At 42.8% G+C, this 18,979-nt stretch overlaps 1 long non-coding RNA gene across 1 annotated transcript in view; it reads right to left on the bottom strand.

Moving 5' to 3' along the window:
* Positions 1-6,808: 6,808 nt before the first annotated feature.
* LOC104850153 overlaps positions 6,809-18,979 on the bottom strand; it is a 105,339-nt gene continuing 93,168 nt past the window's right edge. Inside the window, exon 3 of the long non-coding RNA XR_776899.2 lies at positions 6,809-7,738. This is a non-coding gene — a long non-coding RNA (uncharacterized LOC104850153). The remainder of the gene's footprint in view (positions 7,739-18,979) is intronic.

Here is an 18,979-nt window from a genome sequence, read left to right as displayed (position 1 = left end):
AAGTGATAAATACACTTGTTTTTGCATTCGAGCCTTTCCTGGCACAGGGAGGAAATGCATCTGCAGCCTGCCTGGCCTCACCGCTCCATGCCTCTGCACAGGCTGCCTTCCCTGGCTCTGGCTTTCACACAATCTGGAGGCTGGGTAATGATTACATTGGCTTGCTGGAGCCTCAGTCCAGTCCTCCAAGGGCAAGCGCACTGAGATGAAGGGCCCTTGGGCTGCTTATCAACATCAAAGGCACCTAATCACAGCACTCCAGGTAATCAAAGCCCAGCCCAACCCAGCCCACTCATTTCCCTTATTACAGCAATACACTCTGTTTATCTCTGCCCTGTGAATGGCAGAAGGTCAGGCTGCCCTCAGAAGCCTTTATAGAGGCTGAGCACTTACTTACCTGGGTACAAGCAGCGTTTGTTTCACTCTTTACCTGTGAGTAACTCAGTGTACTGAGACACTCCAGAGGCGTCTATGAACTCCAACCCCCAGATGCAGCCATGCACATAGGACTGTGCTTGACAGGAGCAGGCTTGCAAGAAAGATGGGCCAGGTGAAGCCAGGGCAGGGCCTCCTCCAACTGTTCTCCTCTGGATTCCCAGCCCCCTCCACTGTCAATGTCCCTATGCAGTTCATCTATGGTCAGATACTTGCTAAATGCCTGTGCACGCCAAGCACTGCGCTCATTGTATGGACAGGAAACTGTAGGCTAAGGTGTGTTGTATGCTAGTGACCAGGAAATTTGCTTGGATAGTCAGTGTTCCTTGGTTGATGCATCTTAGCTCATTTCTGAAGAGCAAAAAGCTAAGGTATGAAAAATCATTTTGCTGTTTATTACCCCAACCTGGTGAGATAAAATTATCCTTTGGTGAAAAACAAAACCAAAAAGTGTACTCTTTGCTGTTCTTTTAAAATGTAGCTTTAGGAGGACTGAGATGTCACAGCTTTGCTGAATCAACAACAGTACAACATCACAGGTAAGCCTGTTCAGTAAGACACGCCAGAGAGCTTCATATCCTCCCAAGGCTGTGTGACCTTGGGCAAGTTCTCTACCTTCTCTAAGTTCCGTTTCTTCATCTGTAAAAGAGGAGACACAGATATCATCAAACTCAAGGTCATTTTGAGAATTAAGAGGAAACCAAGGTAAGGTCTTGAACAAAGAGATACTCAGTAATAGTTTTACATGCCCACTCTGCCTGCAGTAGAAGAGTAGACTATAGCCCCTTTCTACAGGTGTTCTGAGTCAAGGAAACACATCCTGCCTCCATACACTAAGCACAGAGACACGTGCAAGGTGCTATCCAACTCAGGGGTGTCTAACTTCTTGGAGAAGGCAGGGGAGGGTCCACAGAGGAGGTAGCCTTTACCTGAATATTAAAGGGTGGTTAGGAGTTCAGCAGGTAGAAAACAGTGGGGATGAACATGCTGGATGGTGCCAGCAGCTTGTACAAAGGCAGAGAGGCAGACAAAAGCGTGACCCTGTCATCTTTGACCTACAGGAATTGTTAAGGGATAGATTTCCCCACCAAAGGATCGAATAATGACTATAAAATTACAAACTGAGAATCTGTCAAAGATTTTATTTATATCACTAATAAATGATGAAACTAGTAAGATGTTACAAAAAGATTCAAAGGAAACAAGGAACATTCATATATAGGGGATGGGAAACCCTGGAGAGGGCTGGGCCCGTGGCTTGGGGATATAGGACCTCCTTAGCAAGCACAGGGCCCAAGCTTCATCCCCAGTACTGCTAGAAAAGGAAATGCTGAAAAGAATTTACAGATGCAGAAGTGGTCAATATCCACAGGGCCGTAACTTATTATACCTCCAGAGACATGATTTACACATTTATATGCCCACAAATCATTTGCATGACCTTTGCCGTCTCCAGTTTACCACAATCCATTTAAACCGTTCATTCTCCCGAGTAAATGGCTATTCTCTTGCTGGTTTTCCTCCAGCTGTATCCTTTACTCACACCACCACCACTAAGCCCCCCATTCCTTCTCTCTGCCTTGTGCTGGAGGAAGGCTGACTCCCCCAAATTCTATCACTAGCTCCCTCGTTCTGTGTCTTATGGTTGGGTTTGACTCCTGGAGATTGGAGTGAGGAAGAGACTGGGGTATTCATTTCTCCTGCCCCTTCCTGCTTTGTGCAGTGTGACACCGTTGTGTTCATCCCTGACAATCACAATCACACGGCTTCAGCTCTCAACCAGGGCCTACAGTGCCTTCCTTCCTCATTGCCTTTTCTGGCACAGGGTACGTTGTGGGCTGAATTATGTTCCACCAAAAGTCATGTGTTGAAATCCTAACCCCTAGAACTTCAGAATGTGACTTTGTTTGGGAATAGGGTCATTGTAGATATAACTAGTTAAATAGCAGTGATGCTGCAGTGGGGTGGGCCCTAATTCAATTAGGACGGATAACCCTTGTAAAGGCAAGATTTGGAAATGGATACCCACACTGGGAGAACTGTGTGAAGACTGGAGTTGTGCTGCTACGAGCCGAGGAACTACTGAATCAGATGCTTCTCTAGTATCTTCAGAGGGGGCACAGTCCTGCAGACACCTTGATTCCTGACTTCTGGCCTTCAGGGCTGTGAAGCAACACATTTTGTGGTTTAAGCCACCTAGTTACAGCCTTCTGCTAGTGCCAGTCCTTAGGTACCTCACCTTCTTCTTGTTCCTTAACCCTACCCACACCTGCAAAAATGGCCCTTTCCCTAAAAAGTCTCTTTAAGACTCAAGCAGAGTATGCAGTTTCTACCCAGGATCATCACTGATAGCCACAGATGTTACTCACCTTCCTCTATCACCTTCCCTGAGGAGAAATGTTATGTCCCTGGCCTTCATATGCTCGTCTGAGTTGTTCTGAATTGAAACTGGTGTTTATGGTAAGCTTGGGAGTATAACGGAAGAGGGTAATTTGCATTTTCTTAGCCTGCTGCTACTATAAATGACATCATGCTGGAGAAAAAGATGGTAGCAGAGAACACACACACACTCACTCACACACACAACTTAATTGGCGTTTTAAACAGCAGCCAAATGCTTGAATGTCAGTGGCAACAGTCTGGGTGATTTCCGTGGCATGCTAGACTCCCGTGCTTCCGTCTCCATGCTGGGATCACATCCATGTAGGGGTCTTCACCTAAGGCTCCAGGAAAAGCAATATTAGACCATACTGGACACACTTGTCTGTGCCAAGCTTTAGTATATCAGAAGAGCCCGTTGTGTGCTGTGGAGTGTCGCATCCCCACGGCCACTGCAAGTTGGAAACACAAATATCTCTTTATCTCAGCAGACTTTCCCTCACTCCTCCATGCCAGTGTTGGAACAAAGGTTAGCTTGTATCCTTTGGCTGGGTTTCCAGATTTTTCCTCTGACGGGCACATTGAAAAGATCTCTTCTTAGACCAGTAGTCTTATTTATTTTCTCCACTCAAGACAAGACACATCAGCAGTTACGATCAGCAGTGAGCGACACTTGAGCAAGGCCCTGCCGATGGCAGATGTCCATCCCATTAATTTTCTCAGAGTTGAAATGCCAGCATCTGTTCTCTTAAGTGTGATCGGTGCTTGTAGATTTGAAAGCCTGTTCAATGGACCCCATTCCAGAACTTTCTTTCCATAGAATATTGAGCCGAACAGGTAGAATCCTCACAGCAGAATAATAGTAAAGTTTACAGTAACAATTTTTTTTCATATTGTGGAAGACTTAAACCAGCTCTTTAAGAAGTTTTCAAAATAGTTCTCTTTATAAAAACTATCTGGTCTATCAGAATAGCATTGACCCTGCCCTTTCCCGGGCCAGGGTGTTCCCTGACAGAAAAATAATAAACATACAAATATGTTTTATTTTAGTATTTTTACTTTTTATTTAGGGCAGGTGATTCTGGTTTTCCATTTGGGAAAGAATCATGAACTATTTTTAAAAAGTGATATGTTAATTTGATGTTTTTGAAGATGGAATAGCTAAAGTATAGAAAATCCTCATCTTTGAAAATGCACTCAGAAAATTGATCCAGCCCTCCTCCAAACGAAATTTTCAATACAATAAGCACACACACACACGCAAAAGCACACACACACACACACACATACACACACACCTTCTCCTCTGCCAAGCCCTCATGGATCCTGTCTGTGCACGAAATGGCTGCCCTCGTGGTAGGGGCTGAACTCTGCACCACCAGGATTCCCTCCCTAGAGACGAGGAGCAAGGAGCCTCCTGGGGAAGGACTGGCCTATTCTAGGAAGATGGCATCTCCTCAGAAAGCCCCTCTCCTGGTGGCTCTTTCAGTGACCTGAGCCCAAACTATTGTGCTGTGGGTGTGGGAAGGAGCAGGCCATACCGCCTTCTTGTAGGACCTTCATGTATTTACACTGTGTATTAGTTTCCCACGGCTGCTGTAACAAGTCATCACAAACTTGTTGGCTTAGCAATAAGAGATACTTGTTCTCTTACTGTCCTGGAGGCTGGAAGTAAAAAAAAAAAAGGTTTCAGCAGGGTTGGCTCCTTCTGGAGGTTCTGGGGAGAAACTACCCCAGTCCTCGCTCAGAGCTCCTAGTGTTTGCCAGCAATCCTTGGTGTGGCTGTGTTCTGCCTTCACATGGCCTTCTCCTTTGTGTGCCCCAGATTTCCTTCCTCTTACAGGGACAACAGCCATTGGAGGAGAATCTATCCTAAGCCAATGTGACCCCAACTTAATTTCAATCCATTGTTTTTCTGTGTGCTGGGAATGAAGCTCAGGGCTTTGAGCATGCAAAGTACATGCTGTACTACTAAGCTGCACATCCAGCCCTCCCCCGTCACTTGAGTATATCCTTAGAGACCCTGTTTCCAGGTAAAGCCACACTCACAAGTGTCAGCAGTTAGACTTCAACATGACTTTTCAGGGAACACGGTTCTAGCCCGTAACATGATAGCTAAAAGCCACAATATTTTAGACTCGAAGAATGGTTTCAGATGTGTCTGAGAGTCAATTCCTGGCTGTGTTAGGTGCTGATCCCTACTTTGCCTGTTTCCCCAGCTGTGAGTCTGTGTGAGGATTTTATGAGATAAAATCCTGGGTGAGGATTTGCTGATGGAGCTGGTAGTGACATGTCAGCTGCAGTGTGAGCAGGGGTGAGGGGTTTTCAGGACAGGTCTTTTAGAATGGAGGCCTCTTTAGGGCCCCTTTGTAACAACCCTCCGCTGCCACCAAAGAGGTGTGTGTGTGTGTTTGTGTGTGTGTGTGTGTGTGTGTGTGTCTGTGTGTGTGTGTCTGTGTCTGTGTGTTAGTTTTCATCTAAACCCAAGACTGGTTGGGTAACAATCACAGCTTCTGATTAGGTGCCTACACTGAGTCTAGGGTATGGTGAGTACATTTGAGGGGTGCTGACGAAGGGTTCTTTCTCTAAATGTGGCTGAAGACTGCTGCTTGAAACGCCATTCAAGAGTCTCTTAATTAGCATAAAGGATTTTAGAAAGGATTTTCGTGATCTGACTTTGAATTGGCTACAGATATTGTGAGGGTGCCTCTGCCCATGGATTAATGTGATATTAGAGTGGGTGCACCAGCTCTACCCACTTTGGAGAGGGCCAGGGGGCAAGAGCTCTATGTTCTGAGCCCTGACAGGTACCCGTGGATTGGGCCACTCTTGTGACTGGAAGTGGAACATCCGCTGCTGCTGGAGCACTGTCATGTCTATGATCTTTCTTCGTAAAATACCTATCAGTCGCTACCTCTCTGAACTTGTGTGAATAGGTACTATGACATTTACTTGTACATGTTTTTTATGTGTGGAGGAATTCTGCTGGGGGCCTGCCTTCATGTTCACACACCACAGCACAGTGAAGTCAGTCAGGGAAGGGGATTATGGCCACCATGTTCTTCCAACCCTCGGGGATCACCATTTATCTGGCAAAGAGGACCTGACAACTACAACAGGCAAGTTGATCACACCACAGCTGCATGTTTGATTGGCCCAAGCAGAACTAATCAGGTCCTTTCTCCTGCCTGTTGGGAATTAAGACTGAAAATCTGATGCTTACTGCTAAATGTAAGCAGTGGCCAGGAGACCATGTGGATGGACAGGCAAGAAAGGTCATCATCTAAGGTGGGGCCCAGTGCACAGAGGCAGGGATGGAGACCGTGGGCCCTGGGAATGAGGATGTGAGGGGTCAACAGTGAGGCTGCGGGAGCTTCCTAACTCCCACTGGATGTCTGGTCCCAGGTTTCGGTTCCTCAGAGCCTTCTGACTGATCTTCCTGCCCTGGGGTTCCCGGATCTACTCCTGTATCCCTACAATGATTCCTTCTTATTATTGCTTAAATGAGGTTAAGGCAGTTTCTGTTACTTAACCAAAAGAATGAGATGCAATGAAACATCATGCTAGAATATATATAAATGCATCCTAAATGGCTTGTATATCTATAGACTCCATTCATATCCTCTCCACCCAACCACATTAAAATGCATCTTGATCACAAACAGACCCAAGGTGCCGGGGTGTGTGCACACACACACAGACATAGACACGCACAGAGACAGACACACACACGGTACACATGTGCTTCTTTCAATTACTAAATTGTACCTTTGAACATTCCTAGATGTTTTAGAAGTATGTTTTGTTTTCTCCAGACTCTGTAATAGCTTTCAGTGGGTTTCAAACAGAGTGAATAGACTGAGGAATACAAAGAAAACATTGCTAACTTTTTTCTGAGGTGAAGTCCCTTCTTATAATTAAATTAAGTTCCAGAACATGTTGCAGCAGACAAACATATAAAGCAGAAAGTCATGTTTTACATTTTCATTTAGTCATTTTTTTCTTCAACAGACATTGCTTGAGTCTAAAATGTGCTCTATCTGGGCTGGATGCTCTGAATCCAAAGGTAAGAGAGGCTCAGGCCCCGTGTTCATCAGACCTGGGGTGGTTCCTTGAATCCAACGAACTGCTTTCCTTCTCAGTTGTATCTTCTGGCTTCTCAGTGTTCGCAAGCTACCCTCTTATTGTCATCACAGATTCTGCGCCTCCAGGTTCTCTGTCACTTGTTCTAGAAGTTCTGTTTTCATGGTGTTGGTTTGTTTTGTTTGGAGTCAGAGAATGTTATCTCTTTCTAATTTATAATTCTACTCTCTGTGTCACCCAGCAGGAAGTGGTGTAACCTTGAACAGACAGTCTTACCTTAGGACCTTTACCTCTGCCATTCCTTCTGCCAGGAAAGCAGCTCTTTCCTCAGTATCTTCAGGACTCCCCACTCCGCTCAAGTCTTTGCCAGAAGTTCACTTTCTGACCATTCTCCTTCAACATTCCAGAGCCCCTTTACAGGGCACTTTCTCTTTCTTCAGAGTACTTACTGCTCTCCAATATGCTGAGTAATCCTTATTTTATTAATGCTTTTGCTGGAAAGTAAACTCCCACAGAGGGAGCTTGGATTTGGTTTTAGACAAGCTGTTCCCCAGGGCCTGTCACAGTGCCTGGCATAAACATTCAGTCCCCTTCATGAGCACTTGCCGGGTGAATGGATAATGGTGATGCGAAGCCATCCGTTTGGGCGAAACACAAAGACAGCTGGAAGTTCCAGGGAAGTGAAATCATTTACCCAAGGACCAGAGTAATCATTTCATCCCATTTGAGCTCGTCTAGATGGTCATCAAAGCAAAGGAGTGGGCTAGATTTCTCGTAGCTCCTGAGGGTTGTGATGTGGGAACTGGCATTGTGCTGTATTGCACAGCCAACGCAGGTCAACCTTCAATAGGGGAAAAATACACACAATCTTATTTAGTGTACATGGAAGAAAACATACTGCAACTAAAGACTTCACTTTCTTCTTTGTAAAAATCTTGTTCCATTTATTTTATTTTATTTATTTATTTTTTTATTGTTTTAGTGCTGGGGATTGAACTCAGGACCTTGCGCTCGTGAGGTAGGCGAGGCATCACTGAGCTAAATCCCCGCCCCAAAAATTCACTTTCTTAAGTGAAGAATATATTGACTTATCATCAGGAAGTATGAGATCATTTTAAATTGGAAACTGATAATCTATGTTGATCGTCTAAGTCAGTGATGGCAAACCTTTTAGAGACCAAGTGCCCAAACTGCAACCCAAAACCCATCTGTTTATCACAAAGTGACAACACTGCAGTTAAACCTGAATTCTAAGGTTTTAGCTTAAAAAGACAACTCACACATTTACATTTTTGTCTTAAAGGAAAAAATATAATAATATGCATGCCATAAGTTCACCACCACTCATCTAGGTAAAGAATGATCACTGAAAGTAAAGTTTGGGGCCGGGGATTTAGTTCAGTGGTTCCACCACCTGCCTCACAAGTGCAAGGTCCTTAGTTCAATCTCTGGTACCAAACAAACAAACAGTAAAGGTAAGCTGGCACAAGGGACTAAATATAGCTCCTCTTTGCAGTTGAAAACCCTGGTTTTCCTTCTTTCCTTATTCCTAAAAATAACCAGGTAGAACTCGTTTCCCCTCTCTCCCAAATCACCACCTTAAAGTTTTTAAACTAAGGAATTTAGTAGCGAATCTGGATTTCAAGAGGAAAACAAAACATACTCAGGGAGAATTAGATCACAGGGCACCAGACAAGTACCCTACCCACCTCCTGATGGGTGAAGGCTACCTTTTTGTAGAAGTCATCTGAAAAACAGGGTCACTTTGTACCTAGCCCTCTAAGTTGCTATTACGAACATTATCACATTATCTTTAATGCAACAAGCAATTTAACTCTGTGTTAATGATGATTTAACAATTTACCAAAAACATTTTAATACACACGTCTTTCCCCTTCCCAGAAATGAGCTCCAGGGAGGTGAATTCATTAACCCAAGCCTCACATCCTATCCCTGGCAGGCCCCAGGTTAGAACCTTCCACCTTGAGAAGCACAGAGAACCCAAGTGAGCTTGACAGACTCCAGACAAGCAGATTTCTGCAGAGCAAATGTGAAATCTAAATAGTGGGGAATGACTTTTTTGGTTAACATTGCAGACCCAAGCCTTTGTCTTCTAAAACTCTAAGTAGAAATTCCAGATGGGGAATAAAAGGATCTAAATGCACACAGACAGATGCACTGGAAGAGGAACTCCACAGACTTCGAAGTGGTTGCACACTTCAGGCAGATGGGAAACAGATGGAGAGGTAGTGGCTGGCTCAGTTTGCTGAGGGCATTCCAGGAGAAGAGAGCTGTACCCACCTTGGCCCTCTCCCCCAGGCTGCATGAAACAAAACTTCAGGAAGGTTGAGGCAGGCAGGGAAGAACAGAGAAGCTGAGCACAGAGGATAGCTTGGGGGTCTGGGAGTAGATCTGAGTGTTCTCACCTAGCCATGCAGCCAGACAATTACTCCCTGCCCTTCTTCTGTAAACCCTTCGCATGAAGCAGAATGTTTTCCTCTAAAGATGCTCTGGACCTAACTACCTTGTGCAGAGAGACAGGATGGAGGTTTGGGGTTAGCACTAAGGGGAAAGTCAAAGTCAGTACTGACAGTGGCTGCTTAATGGTGATTCTATCCCCAGTCCTTGCTCCTCCTCTAGGATGAGAGCCAGAGTCACATCCTCTCCAGCCGGGATTCAGCTGGGATTCTGCCCCAGGGCAGCTGAGTGGATGCAGAGAAAAGACCCAGAGAAAAGGCCATGTGGGTGCCCACCCTGAAATGCAGCGCATTTCATTTCTGTCCATGAAATTTACCAGCTGACAGTGCTGTTCACAGGCTGCAGAGAAATCCACAAATCAGTTTTGGATCGCAGTCTTCCTTATAAATGAACATCCGGGGTCACCGGACTCTGGAGAAAAGCCTTCAGCATGAAAGAGACCTAGGTCATGTGAGTGGGGAAAAGGATTTAGGAAGAAGCACACAATGCAGGGGAACCAAATAAACTTCAAAAACGCACAAAAAACATTTTTTATATTCTTAGGGAGATAAGAGGTGGTGATGTATCCATTAATCAAAAACAGGATGCTCTAATTCAGGAACCATCAAAGAACAAGAAAGAAGAGTTTTTATAAGTTAAAAATAGAAAAGTTTAAAAAAAAAGAAAAAGAAAAAGGGTTGGCAGATAAAATGGGAAAATGTCCCAGAAAAATGAACAGAAAAAGATGGCCAATGGGGAAGAAATGATAAAAATGAGAGACTAGCCCAGGAGGGCCAACATTTGCCTGATTGGAATTTTAGAGACTAAAGTAAATGAAAGTAAAAACAATTGAAAAAAAAATAATACCAGAAAAATTCCGTGTGAATTTGAAAACATTCACACCAAGTTATACTACATTGAAATTTCAAAAGAGTAAACACAGAGATGACCCTAAACATTTCCCTAGAGGGATAAAACAGATCTATTCAAAGGAACGAAAATTGGAGTAGCACAATAATTCTCAATATCAACCTTGGAATAAAATTATAGTACAATTCTGTCTTCACCATTGAGATCATAGAATGTCACTTTAACCAAAAATGATAATTTGCTGGGTGTGGGGTTACCTGCCTTTAATTCTAGCTACTTGAGAGGCTGAGGCAGGAGAATCACAAGTTTGAGGCCAGCCTAAGCAATCTAGGGAGATCTTGTCTCACAATAAAAAGGTTTGGGGGTGGGGATTTAGCTCGGTCCTGCTGCCTGCCTCACAAGTTCAAGATCAGGAGTTCGATTCCCGGTACCAAAAAAACCAAAAAACAAAAAAACAAAAAAACAATTTCCACATATTTATTAGGACTGGGGATTTAGTTCAGTGGTTCTGCTGCCTGCCTTGCAAGTGCAAGGTCCTGAGTTCAATCCCCAGTACCAAAAAATTTTTAAAAAGTTCCGAGTATTTGGCTCAGTGGTAGAGTGCCTGCACAGCATGCACTGTGAATGCTTGAGTTGTATCCCCAATACCGCACCACACACACAAATATATTTATATTGAGAGGATAGGGGAGGCAAAATTGGAAGGAAAGAGAAGAGTCTTTTAGCTTAATAGGAAGCCAACAAATGATGTCCCAACTGGATAAATCAAGTGTAGCACAAGCGTATTATTTAGAAACTTGAAGGCAAATGTGAGAAACAGCTGAAAGGGGACAGACAGGTCAGGGAGCAGACCTTCACTGTAAAACTTGGATTCTGCTTTCTAAACCACTTGCATATACTATATGATAAATCCATGCGAGGACCTTAAAAATATCCTATTTCCTTTTTCCATCCCCTCGTCTGGTTGGATTGCCTTCTTGGAGGAGGCAGGCTGACCCGAGCTATCTGTAGCCTCATCGTTGTTACGGGACCTGGGTTTCTCTTGTTTGGAGTTACAGGGTCTTGTCTCACGGAATAATGCATTTACATAATAGGAGAGACAACTAAGTCTCCAGTGTGGTTCTGTGCTGGAGTTCACATGGGCAGGTACACATTTTGTTTTGTGGAGATATTTATGCAGAGTTCTCCCGCCTTGGTATTTATCTTTTGGTTGTGGTTGTAACAGCAGTGGGCCTAGATGGTTAGTAACGGTGGAGTTCCACTGTTTTCACCCTCTCTCGGTGACCCCCCCCCATGAGCCTTTAACCAGGCACCAACTCTACTGACACATCTACTGTCCAATGGGTGGGTCCAACATTACCTTTAACAACCAGTTCTACTGGTGGTTAGATTTTTTTTTTTCCTCAACATTAACGTGAATTGGGGTTTGCCAAAATAAATCTAGGACCATTATATCATGCAGAAGAAAAGTTTAGGAGTTAAGTTTGATAGAGATAAACCTTTGCCCAAGTTGAGGTGTATGTGGGAAGCTCGATTAGGGCAATGGACTATGGTAGTTCTCCACAGCTGTTGTTTTGTTTTGTTTTGTTTGGGCTCTAAGCTCTGAGATCCCCTGGGTTAGACTTTAATAGACCCCTTGGAAGCACTATATAGCTCACGGGAAAGGAAAATTTAACGTATGTGCGCAGAGCCTGTCTCTTTGGGGTTTGTACTTTCATGCCTAGGAGTGGTATCTCCCTGTAAGTCCCAAGTTCCTGAGTGGCTGGCAGAGGGGCAGCTTCCCTGGCCCTTCTACCTGGTGGGAGGTCCTGGGTGCAGCAGGGGCCCCAGCTGTGGGAGGAGAGGAGGCAGCCAGCAGTTGCTGCCAGAAATCAGAGGCCCTAGGGAGAAGCAGGGAATGCAGACCTCCCAGCAGCACTTCTGCCTCACGCTTCCCGGCCTCCCCTTGGCGCCTCCCTTCTTCCCTCAGAACTTGAGGTCCATGGTCTCCTGACCAGGGGAAAGAGCGCCTGCAAGCCGTGCCCCAGGCTCAGTCTCCCAGAGGTGGCCCCAGCTCCCCTTCCCCGCTGTCCTTTCTCTTCTCTCTCTATTGCTCCTCTCCCTTCCACCTTTTCTTGTGTGAACTGATAAATGCAGTACGTGTCTTCATGCAAGTTTCCAGCTAAGTGTTGAATCCCTTAGGCAAAATAGATGTGTGCCTCTATGGTTTTTGTGGGTCGTGGGAGATTTATATTTCCTAAATTTGTTTTATTTACAATCCTCCTAGTGATCTAAAAAAAAAAAAAAACAGCGAACAAAAAAGCCAGGACTGGCCTTGGATAAGATCCTGGCTGAGTTTAATCAAGTGTATGCCAGTCTAGCTCAGCCTCAAACCAGTGTGTGGGAGCAAAACTTGGTGAAAGCCACATTTTTCTGATTAAGAGCACTCATTAACATTTGAAAAGCAAACCCTTTGCCTCCACCCTGCTTCTACTTGTCTGGCTTCAAGAAGCTTGTCCAGGCCCCAATTTTCATTTCCAGAAGATTCTTCTCATGGCTGAGTTTCTGCACCTGCCAATCAAATCAATCGGTCTCATCTCTTGTATAATCGATTTACTAAAATATTCTAGAAGATGCTGGTTTCTTCTTCTTCTTCTTTTTCTTCTTCTCCCCCTTCCTTTTTGTTTTTTGTTTTTGGTAGTGTTCACCACAAACAAAAAGTCCATGCTTTCAGCACTGCCCAGTCAAAGGGTTTGGAGTAAACTCCAACATATTCAACTGGCGTTCTGGACCACCCTCTTTCTCTGGGGCTGCCAAATCTCAGCAGTAACTTCAGCTTCTCAAGTCAGGGAGGGCATGTCACTGGCCAAAGTAAGTTTGCTTCCTTGAGATAAAAAGAAAAACAATATACCACTTTCTGACCTAAGGGGAAAAAACATTTAGTTTGCAGGTTGGATCAGATGCGGTGTTCAAAAGTAACCTTATAGTTTTGTGTGGGATTTCCACAGTGTTGCCTTTAGAATACACCAAGTTTATTGTTCCTTACTTTATGAAAAGAAACCAAAAGCAAGAGAAGTTCAATCCAGTTCCCTTCATGCCAAATGTTTCTCAGACTCTTGGCATCAGTATTACCAGGGTGATGGGTTCAGAAACCTGAAGAGATTATCCCTAGTCCTGGGGTTCACAGAACTCATCCCTGGAGAGTCAGGCCCAGATTTTGGTCCTGGCCCTCTGAGGGTCCTGCCTCACTCAGCAGCTCTGAGGATGGTGACCTTGCATGCTTGCTTGTCTGCTAGCCTCCCTGTGCTGCCTCCTCCCTGCTCTTTGTTCTCATTCTCACGAGAACCCTTAACTTGGGTCCTTCCTTCCCTCTAATCTTATATCGTCCTTGCTTTGCCCTTTTTCCTATCCTTCCTCACATTCCACCAAGCGCATTGCACTGAAGTGATGAAAGTGACCTTGGGCTGTCCTTTTCCCTTTTGTTTTATAACTCCTACTCATCCTTCATGACTTAACTCGATGTTGGTTTTCTTCAGATCCTTTTGAGGCCCCAACAAATTTAGTTAATTTCTCCCATCTCTTAAAATTATATATAAAAGTGCTATTTATGTAGAAAGCACTCATCATACTGTATTTAATTTTCCTTTGACTTCTAGTGGCTCCTCCACCACATTAGGAGCTCTTTGAAGGCAGGTGACCTGTCCTCACAGAGCACTCTATTTTTGCATTCTTCTGTGCATAGCTATTCCAGATAACATCACTGTATAGGAAAGAGTGCCCTAAACTAAGTATTCTAAAACAGTCATTATGTAATTGACCCACAAATCTATACTACATGGCAAGGACAGCACATGTCACTTCCCTGCAGTCTCGGCTAGGATGGCTCCAATGGGGCTGGAGTTTCTCTTTCCAATGTAGCTTGCTCTTGTGGCTGGCAATTTGGTGCAAATTTGTCAGTTCCTCTCCATGTAGGCATCACAGGGAAGCTTGGGCTTCCTAGCAAAATGACACCTGAGTTCTAAAAGCGAGGATTTCTGGAGAACCAAGGGGACGAAGCCATTTTGTCTTTTACGTCTAGGCCTTGGAACTCATATCATGTCTCTTCTTCACAAGTTTTCACAAGTCCACCCAGGTTCCAGGGGAGGGAACTCAGACCCTATATCTCCATGGGAGGAGTGTGAGAGTCAATCAGTAAGGTGTGTAGGATGGAGCACACAGCAGAACAATCTGCCCACAAGACCAGGTCCTAGGACTCCATAAACTAGCAGTCCATTTCTTGGCCTTAGGCACTGGGTTTCTGGAAAGACAATTTTTTCTGGAGACGGGATTGGGGAATTAGTTTAGGGATGGTTTAAAGAAACATACACCCTAGATCCCTCGTGTGTGCAGTCCACAGCAGGGTTTACATTCCTGTGAGAATATAATGTGGCAGGAGGCAGAGCTCAGGCCATAATCTGAGCCATAGTGCGGGGCTGCAAATCCAGCTACAGCTTCTCTGGCTGGCCCACTGCTCACCTCCTGCCAGGTGGCCAGGTTCCTCATTGGCCCCTGGTAGTGATCTATGGCTAGGGAGTTGGGGACCGCTGCCAGAAATGATTGGTGGACAAATAAAGACATGGATGAATAAATAAAGGCTAAGTAAAGCCAAAAGCCTCAAGCGCTTGCAGCACCAGAAAGTACAGACAGTGGCTCCTTGGGGGTTCTTTATTAGTTCTCTGGGATTCTCTCTGTTGGGCAAATTTCTGTAATTTCCTCCATTGTTTTGTCTGTATGGAAGTTTTCATATGACTGAGAAAGAAAATGAATTCAGAGAATCTCAAGATAGCTTCCTTTTTAGATTTTAGGATATTAAACTCTCAAGCAGTGACATCGGGTGTCTATGGCATAGGAACAGGAAAAGGATTATTTTTATTCTATCCCTTTTGTATACTTTAGGTTTTGCAGTATGTACAAATCATATGTAGGTGTCTATGTTTTTGTTTGTTTTGGTTTTGATTTTTGAGACAGGGTCTCACTATGTCGTTGAGACTGACCTGGAACTCACTATGTAGCCCAGGCTGGTCTCAAACTCACAGTGATCCACCTGCTTCAGCCTCCCGAGTGCCGGGATTACAGGCGTGCGCCACCACGCCCAGACACTTTTTTAAAGTATCTAAATTCTAAAATGAAATGTAACATTAAAGTTTACCACAGTAGGTAGAATAAATGCAAATTTCAAATTATTCAGAGAAAAGCATAATATGTACATAAAGAGATATACATGAAAGAAAGAGAGCAATTAGGCAAAATGTTAACAATGGGTGAATCTGGGTTAAGGGTGTACAGGTGTTCACAGTATTACTATTCTTTATCTTTGCAACTTTTCTGTAAGTTTAACATTCTCCAAATAAAAAGTTTTTTAAAAATCAAGCTGGAAAGAAAATGGGCCACAGCTGCAGGGCTATCAACATAACAGCTTGTGTTTTGGGAGGAAGAGTCAGCCATTTTCTTTGTTGCTCGCCTGGTGCAAATTTAGGATTTCATTCATAGATCCTTTTTAAATCATTTCCTGGAATAAATCCTTTTGAGGAGTTCAACAATAACAAAAAATTTGAGAGAAAATCATGGTTAATATAGGAAGGAATTAATTCTCCCCAAATCAGTACCATCAAGCTTAGCAGGTGACATAATGGACAGTTCTTTAAGCTTCCTAAATGATGAACTTTGTCTCCTTTAATATTTAAGTTGAAATTCCATAAGAACAGGGAAAGAAGAGAAAGCGAGCATACACTTCCTCAGCACTCCTAAGACAGGCACTGTGGAAAGGGTTTTAAATGCCTTATTTTATTCACTGTTTCCAAACCATCCAAGGTTAATTTTGCCACCTTTGTTCTACTGAGAAAACAAAGACTCCATGCAGTGGAGTTAGCTCTAATGTTATTGGCTACAAGCAAGAAAACTTTACCTTTACTGGATCAAAAAGAGCAAAGGATGTTTCTTATTTCACACGGGAAGAGACTGGGAAGGAGGAGGAAGGACAGCAGATGCCAGGAATTCTGCCGGCCTCAGCAACGCAAAGATGAGTAAGATCTACGAGGAACTCGTGTGAGGCACACATGCACAACCGGTCTGTGGATGTGAGTGCTATCGCCATGCGCTGATATTCTGCCTTTATTTTACTTATTTATTTTTTGATGCTGGGGATTGAATCCAGGGCTGTGTGCATGCTAAGCACACACTGCACCACCTAGCTATTCCCCTAGACTTCTGCCTTTATTTTTTTATTATTTTTTAATAGCAAAACATTTATTGGTGCATTTTAGGGATACATAACGATAACACTCATCATAGGGAATTTGTACTTGCACATGGTACATCCCACCTTCCTTTCCCCATTTCCTCCCTCCCTTCATCCCCCTTCCCCTTCCTATGTACAAAAGCTTTGTTTCCATTTTTTCCTTCTATTTGCACTTTTTTTCTGGTCCTTTCCTTTCTCCCTTCCACCTTTCTTGTTCCCCTTCCCATTTGAGCATTTTTGTCCCATTTCCCAATATCCGTTATACATTTGAGTCCTTATGGTTTCTCACAGAAAAACACGTATTCAAACATGTGTGTCTGATTTATTTCGCTTTAGAGTATATTCTCAAGGTCTATCCATTTAGCTGTAAATGTCTGAGGCTCATGTTTCTTTATGGCAGAGTAGTATTCCATTGTATTAAAAAAACTATTTTATCCATTTATCCATTGGTAGGCATTTGGGCGGTTTCTAAGATTTGGCTATTACAAACTGTGCCGCTATATCTGCCTTTATTTTAATAAGCACATGTGATTATTATTAAATGAACGTACTGCCTCCAGACAGCTACAAAATAAACCATTGCCTTATAGGAGAAATATTTATTTGTGTTATAAATTAATGATGTATGGTGTCATCAAGTTTAAAATTACTTTGGCATATCTTTATATTATTTTATTGGCATACATTTCATGTAATCTTACATCATTTTGCTTATTAGCCTTATTTTCAAATTGGGCAGTTTTCTGGTGATAAAAATCACTTACATGTTAGGTCAAAAACAGCTTGAGTCATTTCAACAACTTCATTACAGTACTAAAAATGTAAAAATAAGGATTTTCTTGCAGATAATTATTTTCTTTACATGAAACTGTTGTTGGTCTTATAAAAAATAGATAAAATAGATGTGCACCACAATACTTTTTTTTTCCAGTACTGGGGATCAAACTCAGGACCTTGTGCTTTCAAGGCAGGCGGCGGCACCACTGAGATAAATCCCCAGCCCCCACAATACATTACTTACATTCTTCAGAAATTCACCATCTGACATCCCACTCAAATCTTTGATTTTTTTTCCTCTACTGATTTTTCTATCAGCCTTTCTTTACTAGACTCAGCTTCAATTTTCCTCTACTCCAGTTTTCTTAAACTTGTGTAGAAGAAAGCACAGTGGACTAGCAACCAGGAGGATTAGTTACTAATTTGTTCTGCACTTGGACCTTGGTTTTATAACCAGATGTTTGACCTGGATCAGAGATGAAAAATAGGTTTTATCTCAAGATCTAACTCTGATTAGTAATGGCTGCCTGGGTGGCTATGTGATCAGCTGGTAATGTCTGCCACAGGCTGAGAGAAAGGTGGCAGCCCTACATTTTTATTCATTTTCCTTTTTAAAAAAAGCTGTATTGAGGCATATTACATATAATAAACTGTATACACTTGAAGTACAATTTGATATATTTGTCATCACCATGCTAACGAACACGTCTATCCCCCTCAAATTTTTTCTTTTTAGGGGCAGTCCCCTCAGAAGTTTTCCCATGCCACCTGACAATCTTTCCCTTTGTCCCCATCCCCATTTCCTCTACACTCTAGACAACCTCTGATTTACTGTCTGTCACTATAACTTAGTTATCATTTCATAGATTTTTTTTTTTTATAAATAGAACCATGTATCAAATCCCTTTCTTGTCTGGCATCTTTCATTCAGCATAATTATTTGAAATTAATTAATGTTATTGGATGTATCAATTGTTCATTCCTTTTCTTTACCAACTAGCATTCATGGGTATGGATATGCAGCAGGCCGTAGTTTATTTACTTATTCACAAGTTGATGGACATTCAAGTTGGTTCTAGCTTTTGGTTATTACAGCTAAAATTTATACTTAAGTATATGGGTTTTTTTTATAGACACACACTCTATTCAACACAAATAGGAGTAAATTCAAAAGCATCAAAATGTTAGGACATATGGTTAACTTTTTAAGAAACTGTCAAAGTGTTTTCCAGAAGGATTGTGCCATTTGATATTCCCACCAGTACAAGAGGTCTACTGTCTCTATAGCTCTATCAACAATTGGCCATCATGTGGTTGTTCAGTATTACTTTTCGATGTTCTAGAGTGTGTGATGGTATCACTGTGGTTTTAATTTTCATTTCCCTAATACCAATTACATTGATCATCTTTTCATGTGCTTTGCTTTTAACTACTGTGGTAAAAATATATAGTCTGAGATCTCTCTTGATATACTTCTATGTGTACCATACAGTGCTGTTAACTATATGTACTTTACTGAGTTTTCATGTGCTTTTTTGTCATCTTCTGGGGTGTTTTTTCAAATCTTTTGGCCATTTTAAAAAATTGGGATGTTTGTTTTTTATACTTAAGACAATGTTTAATACATTCTGAATATAAGATATGTAATATACAAATATTTCTCTCAGTCTTTGACTTGTCTTTACATTTTCTTGAGGTTTTTTTTTTTTTTTTTTTTTTTTT

The sequence above is a fragment of the Fukomys damarensis genome, unplaced genomic scaffold, assembly GCF_012274545.1.
Source record: "Fukomys damarensis isolate Sample0158 unplaced genomic scaffold, DMR_v1.0_HiC HiC_scaffold_26, whole genome shotgun sequence".
NCBI classification, from domain to species: domain Eukaryota; kingdom Metazoa; phylum Chordata; class Mammalia; order Rodentia; family Bathyergidae; genus Fukomys; species Fukomys damarensis.
The sequence above is the reverse complement of the archived record's forward strand: the minus strand, read 5'-3'. Positions and strand labels throughout refer to the sequence as shown.